A 9301-nucleotide genomic window follows, 5' to 3' on the forward strand; every position below is an offset into this window, starting at 1 on the left:
TCTGTGCCGGTGCAGTTCCTTGTGGTTTTCTGACACTAGGTGGTTGCGTGTGCCTGTGAGAAGTGATCCGGTCCTTTAGCGTGCTGTTGCTTTTGCTTCCTATGCTGCCAGGAACTGTTAGATGGGCTCAGATCGTGCTGGGTTCGCACTTCGCTGTATCCCGCAGCTGACCAAAAACCTAAGGACGATCCAAGTCCTTGTCTTCCCCTGGTGCGCATCATGGAAGTGTCAACATCACGTACAGGGAACATTGGAGGCAAATGGGTTTTAAATAATCTCCTAGGAGGTCTGTAATCATTACTCTCCAGTTTTGCTGAGATTTTTTGCTTCCGTTCTGGCTTCTCCATGGGTTGGGTTAAGAGCAGGATGTGAAGCCTAACTTCAGATCTTGGAGGATTTCAGCCGTTCCTGTCGCTGGGATGATGTTGGAAGTGTGGTGTAACCTAGGATGCTCTTCCCTATCAATCAGCCGAGCTGTTTGTGTGTTAAGATGCACCCTTCTGGACGATACCGAGCAACCTACTTGTGGGAATTCGTTTTCCTCAAATGTGACTAGGAAGGATGTATTTCCAATTGTTTTATTTCCCAAGGAAGGGTGGGGAAGTGGGTTTTGTTGTAGCCACTGATGGTGAGGGACCATTGTCCCTGGCTGCTTCTGGAATCACACCGTGGGACGGCGGGGCTACCAGGGGTCTTTAGGCGGTGCTGTGAGAAAGTCACGGTCTGAGATGCTTGAGGAAACTGTGCGCCAGACGCTGAGCCTTAGTCTTTGCTCCGTGCTGTCTGCGTGGAGTCTCCGTTGTTTTTCTTCTGCTGCCCACAAATATGTGCTGAACAGTGCCGGTCATTTCTGCGGCACTGAACAATTGCCCTTCTGGTACAAAGGAGGAAAGAGAGAATGGAGAAAACCCAAGGAGAAGCAGTGAATCAGGGGAAAGGACGAGAGAAGGACGTACATCAAATATTCAGAAACATCATCTTTGCCTACCACTGAGGCTTGGGATTCATGCAGGGGAGAAATAGTTTTTCTTTCCCACAAAATATTTTGAGGTTTCAGTATTTGTCCCATTCTGCCCTGGGGCAAAACCAAGCGCTTTTGAGGTTGTTTTGGGGTGAAAGTGGAAGCGAGAGCCCCCTCAGAGAGTCCAGCATTTGTGGCACTCCTGTGGGAGGGTTGGAAGCCTTGCCTGGCCTGATCCAGACCAAAGAGTTGGACCTGGGCTTCCCAGAGCCCAGGTAAGTGCCCTGAGCCACTAGGCCTAGCCTCGGCTTGTCTCTGGTTGAGATGAATACTGAATTATTTATTCAGACTGGGACAGCTCCAGACAGAGGATCTGAGAGGGACCCACCCCAAACTGGTGGTCTGAGCACACACCTGGGATGTGGAAGACCCAGGTCCAGTTTTGGGGTTCAGTCAGACAGCTACGGGTCTTGAACCAGCCTCTCGCACATCCCAGACACATGCCCTGACCCGAAGGCGGCTGGCTGTGCTGTTGAAGCTCCGTCTCTGTTGCTGACCAGGAAAACTTTTCCCAATCATAGTTTCACAGACCCGGGTACATTCCCACGGCAAGTTTCTATTTTGACTAATCTGTGTTTTCTGATGCTTGCCGAAAAAATTCCCGACCAGCTTTCCTTGGAAGAGCTTTGCTTGCCATCAAGCCCTGAGGCTGTAGCGCTTAATAACCAGAGCGCAGGGTCAGCTCGTCTCCACCCACAGCGGACGGAGACTCGTGGGAAGAACCTAGACCGACCTGGAAACTCGGGCAAGGTTTGCCTGGTGGAGTTTCCATTCGCTCTTCTCTTCGCTCAGTGTCCTGCTCTCTGCCGGTCATGGGCACAAGGTGGGGGCACCCCCAGAGCTTCTTATGTCTTGATCTCTCGGTAGCGCGCCTGCCTCTTTCCTTAACAACATGGTTCCTAGAGGCCCCTGGACAAGAACGCCTGCCTGCCCAAGCCCTGCCCCAAAGAGGGTCTTGCGCACTTATCTCTTCCAAGGCATGGGATCTCCACTTGGGAGGAGAGTTGTGGCTAGAGCTGGCCCTAATTTTGTCACCCCATACAGCAGCGGATGCAGGAACAGGGCAAGTGGTTGTGGACCTCTCCAACTTCGGCAACTTTTTCCAGACCCAGAAGGCAGGTGTTGGCAGGCGGAAACATTTTGTAGGATGCATTGCTGGAAAACACAAAGGGGGCGGTGGGGTAATATTTCAGAATATTTGAAACTTTTCATTTTGACGGTTTTCCAAATGACACAGGTAGTGCCCAGGGCTGCCGTAGCCTTTCATCACGTGAAGTCCTTTCATGATCAAAAATGACTCTCGGTTTGACAATTTGCTATGATTTGCCTTTTTTTGGGGTGAAAGTTGTGAAACGTGAAAAGGAAAGAAATGCTTCAGATTCAGAAATTCTTAATCTGAATCTAATCTTAATCTGAAACACCAACGGCGCATGCTTCCTCAGCCTGACGAAGGCTTTTTAAACCTGAAAGCTTGCTAAGAAAATAACGTTCCAACGATTTCAGCCGGTTTAATGCAAGATAGCGGATTCACCCAAAGAAACTTGTCAGAGTAAGAAATGTTTGTATTTGATCCAAAATATATTTTCTTAATTTTCCATTTGTCAACGAAAAAATTGGGTGGATTTAAATTAAAACAAAACAGGTGGGGCCGTGAGCTGATAAATCAGTTATTTTCCCAGATCAAGTCACATCATGTCCTGCTTTTCCTACATGGTCAAGGAGGAGAGGGGTCCCAGATAAAGTGGAGGGGGTTTCTGATAATCACTCATTTGAGGCCCTTGCAATTTGAGGCCGTGCTGAGGGGTGTGTTGGTTGTGGTCTCCTGTCAGGGAGGGGCACGCTGTGGTCTATATGGTTACAGCCTCACAAGAGCCCGGTGGGGCAGGGAAGCAGTGCCGCCGCGCCTGTGGGAAATGGAGAGAGACAAGGTGACGTGTCCTCGGTTGCTGTTTGGGTCCGGGGCAGAGCAGGGAGCTGAACTCACTGCAGCACTTTCCTTCCTCTCCCACCAGCCAGACCCAACAGAGCCCATTGCCACGGGGTGCCCTCTCAGGGAAGCAGGGGAGCCACCCACGGAGCTGGCATCCCCTTCTCTCAACCCTCTTGGGCTCTGCGTTGCCCTCATGCTGAGGTGCTTTGTGGCTCTGGTGTGCTGGGGGCAATGTTCTTGTGGCCCTTTCTGGACTAATCCTCGTGGTAGGTGTGATCTGAGGGGCCTGATCTTGTTAGCACAGGTGATCCCTTTTAGGCGTCTGTTCTTGCTCAAAGGTAACGTGCATAGGAAAGACATATTCCAGTCGGTACCAATGGGCAGCTTGTCATCCTGCATGGGCCATCCCAGGATACCACCCCTATCCATTGCGGTAGGTGTGGTCTTCTTCTTCTTTGGTGTGACATTTTAGGATTACAACATTCATAGATTAATATCTAAAATTGATAACCATTCACCTGCTGCAGAGGTAGCTGCACGGATTGATTTTAGATTGCCATTAAATGATCTAATTGGGCAAGTGTGCACAATGTGTTGTAGGGTCTGAAAAATCGCACCACAATCGCACCCCGGACTCTCTTTGATTCTCCATTTATGGAGCAGGTGTCCGCATTGTCCATGAAGTGTCTGGATGCAAGGTGTGGTGTTTAAAGCATTAGACGGGCGCTTAGGAGACCTGGGTTCAGGCTTTGTCTCTGCGTCGTGACTTCGTGGGAGTCACGAGGGGAAGTTGCAGCACACGGAGGATCTCAGGATTTGGAAATCAACAAAGCCAGATTGCCAAATCCTGAGCTCCTCCGTTCCAGCTTTTCTTTTTTAACAAAATGCTTCAGCCTTCTATTCTGAAATAACTTCTCATTTTCTTTCAAAACATCGTATGGGATGATATATATACACATAGCCTGGTGCCATCCAATACAGCATTTACAGAGCTGAAGTCACAGCACAAGGGTTTTCAGATTTTTCCTCCAAAGGCCAGTTCCAAATCTGAAACCCTTGTGCTGTGACTTCAGCTCTGTAAATGCTGTATTGGATGGCACCAGGCTATGTGTATATATATCATCCCATACGATGTTTTGAAAGAAAATGAGAAGTTATTTCAGAATAGAAGGCTGAAGCATTTTGTTAAAAAAGAAAAGCTGGAACGGGGTGGTTTTTGGCGTCGTTGGAACATCTGGCTTTCTCCTGAAATAAAATGTGAAATCCACCCCATTTCATGAGGTGTTTCAGTTTTAGTGAAACCGTATCTCCAGAACGTAGCTCTTGTCCAAGTTTGTCTGACCAACTCTGCTAGTCGTGCAGGGTACGGGCGTACAAGCAAACCCCATGAGGTAAGCTGGAGTGAAGTTACAGGGCATCAGCTATTCCCATCTACCCAGTAGCAGTGGGGTGACTTTGCCCCACTTTGGCGGCACCTTTCATTGCCATGTTGCAGTTCTGCGTGCACAACTGGAGGATGATAACCTTTCCTTTCTCCTACCCTTCGCCCATCTTGTCCGTTCAGGCAATAACCGAGGCAGCAAATCCCTCTAACTACATATGCAAACAGCACCAAATCCAGTGCACAATCTCAGTTCAGTCTTGCAGACAATGCAGCATGACAAAAAACAGACCAAAGTATGTTTTCAGAATGATTTAGATATTAAAGATACCACTTCTGCTGCATCATGGCTTGGTGTAGCAACTTTCTGAAGGTGTAAAATTGGGGAAATGGTGAGATTATTTTTCTTTCACATATAAAATATCACATGCAGTCCCCGCATGCAGGTGCTGGCTGCTGTTCCTGCTTCTGCTGGTGTGGAGACCGCTGCAGTGCTGTGCACTGTGTTACCTGCCCCCTCTTCTCTCCATCTGCCTTCTGGCTCTTCTGGCTCATAGAAGCAGGGCGTTTGTTCCCCTCTGCCTGTGTAGCTACTAATATTCTGTCTAAGCCTGGGAGGACTTGGCTTTGTACAGTACTCATACGATCAATCTTAGGTAATGCTGGCAAACTTTCAACAGCTTCTACGCTTTTAGTCTGAGACCTATAGAACAAGTTCAAGAGCATCTTGCAAGAATGTTTGTCATTATAAAATAGGCCAAAAAAACGCAGTGAAATAGCACACCGCTGTTAATTACTAAAAATCCTTTAATAACCAACATTATTATAAATGATGTGTGCATTATGACAAGTACAATTGAGTTCTCTGTTTTTCTTGTCCCATGTTAGGGCACGAAACAATGTGGTCTTGTTGAAAAAAATGAAATGGATGGCACTTTTAGTCAAATTAGGACTTCTATATTGCATACCTATGCTTACAGTGATAGCAGGCCTGCATTCGAAGCATGAAGGCTCCATTGTTCTGTGTGCCATGCTGAGTGCAGGGTGATTATATAGTCTGTTGGCTTGCTAAAATAATAACATATCCTTTGCTAAAATGATGCGGTATTTCAGGTTTTTATATTTAAATACTGGTAACTGCATATTTGCGACATATTCTAATTTGGGTTGCAGCTTGCAGCTCTGATATTAGAAAGAAGAGGGTTGGCTGCATGCATGGTTGGGGCACATCTGATCGGTGAAGAGGTGCAGATTTTTTACAAAGCATTGAAAGTCATCGACGGCTGCCTTAGGACAAAGTGCGAAGCCTGAGTAGCCTGGGATCTGGCCTGGTCTCACCACAGCCCTGGAGTTCAGGAAGCCCTGATTTTTTGCTTCCATCTCTGAAGCCAATTCTCGCCGCAACCTTTGTCTTTGTTGCTATAGTCAAATGAGGCTCATGATATTTACCTGTCTAATATTTACCTGGCTTCCTTTTTAAATTGCTTTGGCATATCGTAGGAAAGCAAAGTGTTGTTGTTATGCGGATCCCTAATGAGCATGCACTTATTGCAGTATTATCATTTGTCATATGAAAATATTACTGCTCATACTGTATTAAGTCAGCATTTAAGTGCGATTACCTGTATTCGCTCCCGACCAGATTTCTGAATAAACCCCGATGGATTTAGCGGGAGCAGTATTGAAGGAGTCGGCTAATCCGCTGTTCTGCCCTGACAGCCCTTGGGAATGTGGTTCCCGGAGAAAGCGGCGTGGCTCAGCGAACCTGCTCCCCACTTCCATAATTTCATGAGCAGAGCGGCCATTCCCTGTGCTTGCACGTGGCTTCTTACTGACTGCCGGAAGAAGAAATGTAGCTAGAATTTGGTGTAATGTTCACCAATAGAAAAATGGGTTTAATATAGAGCCGGCGCAGCGAGTTCTCAACTGCAGTGTCCATTCCCCTCCGTACACAGGTCGCTTCTCATATGGACCTGCAAGTATTGCCACCCGACGTTTTAATTCTTCTCCCTACCCAGAATCCGTTCGCTTTCTCAAGCCCGTCAGTGGATCAAATGGAAACTGAAAAGAAAGACTCTTTGTAGCTGGGATGGCACAGAAAACAGCCGGAGGATGCGTCTGAACATAGCTTTTATCTTCTGCCACAGAAGCGATGCAGGAGGCCACGGCACCTACCTGAGCCCTCGTGTAGACAGGTGCAGCTGAAATGAAGCAGAGTGGCGTCACCTTTGGCTGCAAGGTCCTGTCTACACTGGGGCTATGCGTACTGTTCAAACTGCAAGGCAAATGCTCAGTGCTTACTCTGTGCAGCCCTGGACGTTTGCCTGGGTGTAGTGACGGTAGTACAACTAGACACGCTTGATGATTAATTAAGAACTGAGGAAGGCTCGTGGTCCAAGTTCAAGGCCCCCTGCCATCCATGGATTGTACAACCCATAGCCATAAAACACAAACAGCAAGACCCACCCAGCACAGAGCCAGCCAGCCGGCAAACCCACACCCCCAAAACCCCGTTCCTACACTTCCCAAAGGAAACACCACCCCCTTGATGCCTCCCCAGTGATCTATTACTTTAAAAAATGTGCTTTGCAGCGTGTCCTAAAGGTCAATACATTTGGGCTGATCTGGGCTGGGGCAGAAGTCAGATCCGAAGTCAAAGGGCTTGTTTACCCAAGAACTTAAACTGGTGCAAACCTCTGAGTGGACATACTTGTGCTAGTTTAAAAAGAGATTACAGCACGGAGAGACTAAACGGCCAGGGGGCAGAGTGAAGTCAGCTAAGAGCACCTCCACCACGCTGCGTTGATTTAACAAAACCGGTTTAAAATCACACCTTTAGCTAAGCTAGCGAAACTCGAGCAATCTCATATATATGATTATATATATTACAGATCTATTGAATGGATACTTGCAGATCCATATTTGAAATACATGTGATTATATGAGCTATATATATATCTATTTAGATAGACAGCTATAGATATATACCTACATATAGCTTGTATAATCATACATATAAGATATAGATATATCTCCATATGTAAGACTTCGCCTCAAGAAATATATATATATATAATATTATCATATATATATTATCTATATATCTTATATCATCATATATCAGTCTTCTTTCATATGGCTGACTCAGAGCAATGATTATAAGTCCAATTTAAGGTTTAGAGGGCAGAGTGTTTTTCTGTGGTCCATGGTTTGATCAGGATTACCCCTGGGGTGGAAGATGACAGGCTGCTCACGGCTTACTCTGCTCCGTGGGAATCGAAAGCAGGAAAATCCACACCTAAGGTCATCACAACAGCGACCGAATGCCCAATGGCCTCCCAGTCGAGGGAGCAATAACCATATATAAGAGTGACTCCACCTATATGTGTGTGTGGGGGGGGAAAGGTGTGTGTACACACACACACACACATATACATGTAAGTGTGATGTTGGAGAGAGTTGGTCAGAAAATGGAGGAAGAAGGAAGTCGCTGAACATTTTAATTCCCTCCACATGCTTTTTTTTTAAAATTTGAAATGTCATTGTCATTAATATTTTCCTGCCTGGTTCGGCTCACTGGTTGAGATATGGGGAGAAACGGTGGACATATTTATTTTGTATTTATTACTGATATTTTCCAACTCCCCTTATGCCAGCTGATCAGCTCATTTTTCATTTTCCTTATCTCTGATCAGTCGAGCCAAATTCCTAGAGGATTCTTTCACGAGGCATGTGCGTGTCGAAAATGCCCCCTGTTCTTGGTTGCCAAATGACCCTGTTTTGCTCTGAGAGTCTGAGCAGGGAAAGGGGAATTGAACACACAAAAGCACAGCAAGATGCTACACGGGGAAGTATTTTACTAGCTGCACTGCAATAAAAAAGTTTGGCGAGAAGATTTGACTCTTCTTGTGCTCCCAAAGAGTGACCTTTCCTCCCTCCCGCCTCAGCCCCTTCCTAGCGCTGTTAGCAGAGTTACGCTGGCAGCACCGCTCAGGCAGGTGCTTGCTCCCACTCATCTCAGAGCAGCAACCTCTGCCCCGGGATTTGAACACCGCAGACTCTATATAGCAAAGATAACATTTAATAAGCAGCAGGTCTGCAGTGTCAGAAACCTCCTCCCCAAGGGGCTGGCCACCGATTCCAATTAAATCCAGTGTGATGGGGAACTCCGTCGTCACGGTCGTCAGCAATCCCTCGATTCGAGGACGGTCGCTACCACGGCTCAAGGCGACTTAAAATCCTCGAGCAGAGTTACAGGGGAGAGCGGGCCTAGGCTGGGATTTCTCTCCTTTTCCTCCTGCCGTTCTCTCTTCAGTGCTTTGGGGGCAAGATGCTCCAAAGAGGTGGCCGCTTGGCTGGAGTCGGCGGGCAGCCCGCTCGTCCCCGCTCTTGACCCCCAAGGTTGCCCTCCGCCCGCCGCGCATCTCCGCCCGGAGCAGAGCGCTCGTTTTGGGAGCGGAGAGGGGCATCCCCTAGGGTGGCCGGCGCAGAGGACGGTCTGGTCATCCTCTATTTCCTCGGGCTTCCTCTAAGGCAAAACCTGACACCTTCACGTCGTCTTCTATTTTTCTCTTGAAAAGAAAAACGTGTTCTCTTTCTTCAGGAGAAAAACCAGAGGCCGTGGAGGCGTGGGGTTTGGTACGGAGAGAGGACAGAGGACAAGTGGGTGGCTCATCCTAGAGGACAGTCCGGTTGTCCTCTGTCCCCTATTTCCTCGAGCTTCCTCTAAGGCAACCCCCCCCCCCAACTATTTTTCTCTTGAAAAGAAAAGCGTGTCCTCTTTCTTCAGGAGGACAACCAGAGGCCGTGGAGCACAGAGGAGAAGTGGCTAGCGGGCAGCCCCCTTGTCCCCTGCTTCCCGAGCCGGGCTGCCCTGTGCCCTCTCTTTGCTCGGGCAAGGCGAAGCCCGGCTATTTTCCTCCTCTCTTCCTTCAGGAGGAAGGCGGAGGCGGGGGGGTGGGGGTGGGTC

Source organism: Alligator sinensis, unplaced genomic scaffold (assembly GCF_000455745.1).
Source record: "Alligator sinensis unplaced genomic scaffold, ASM45574v1 scaffold1423_1, whole genome shotgun sequence".
NCBI classification, from domain to species: Eukaryota; Metazoa; Chordata; order Crocodylia; family Alligatoridae; genus Alligator; species Alligator sinensis.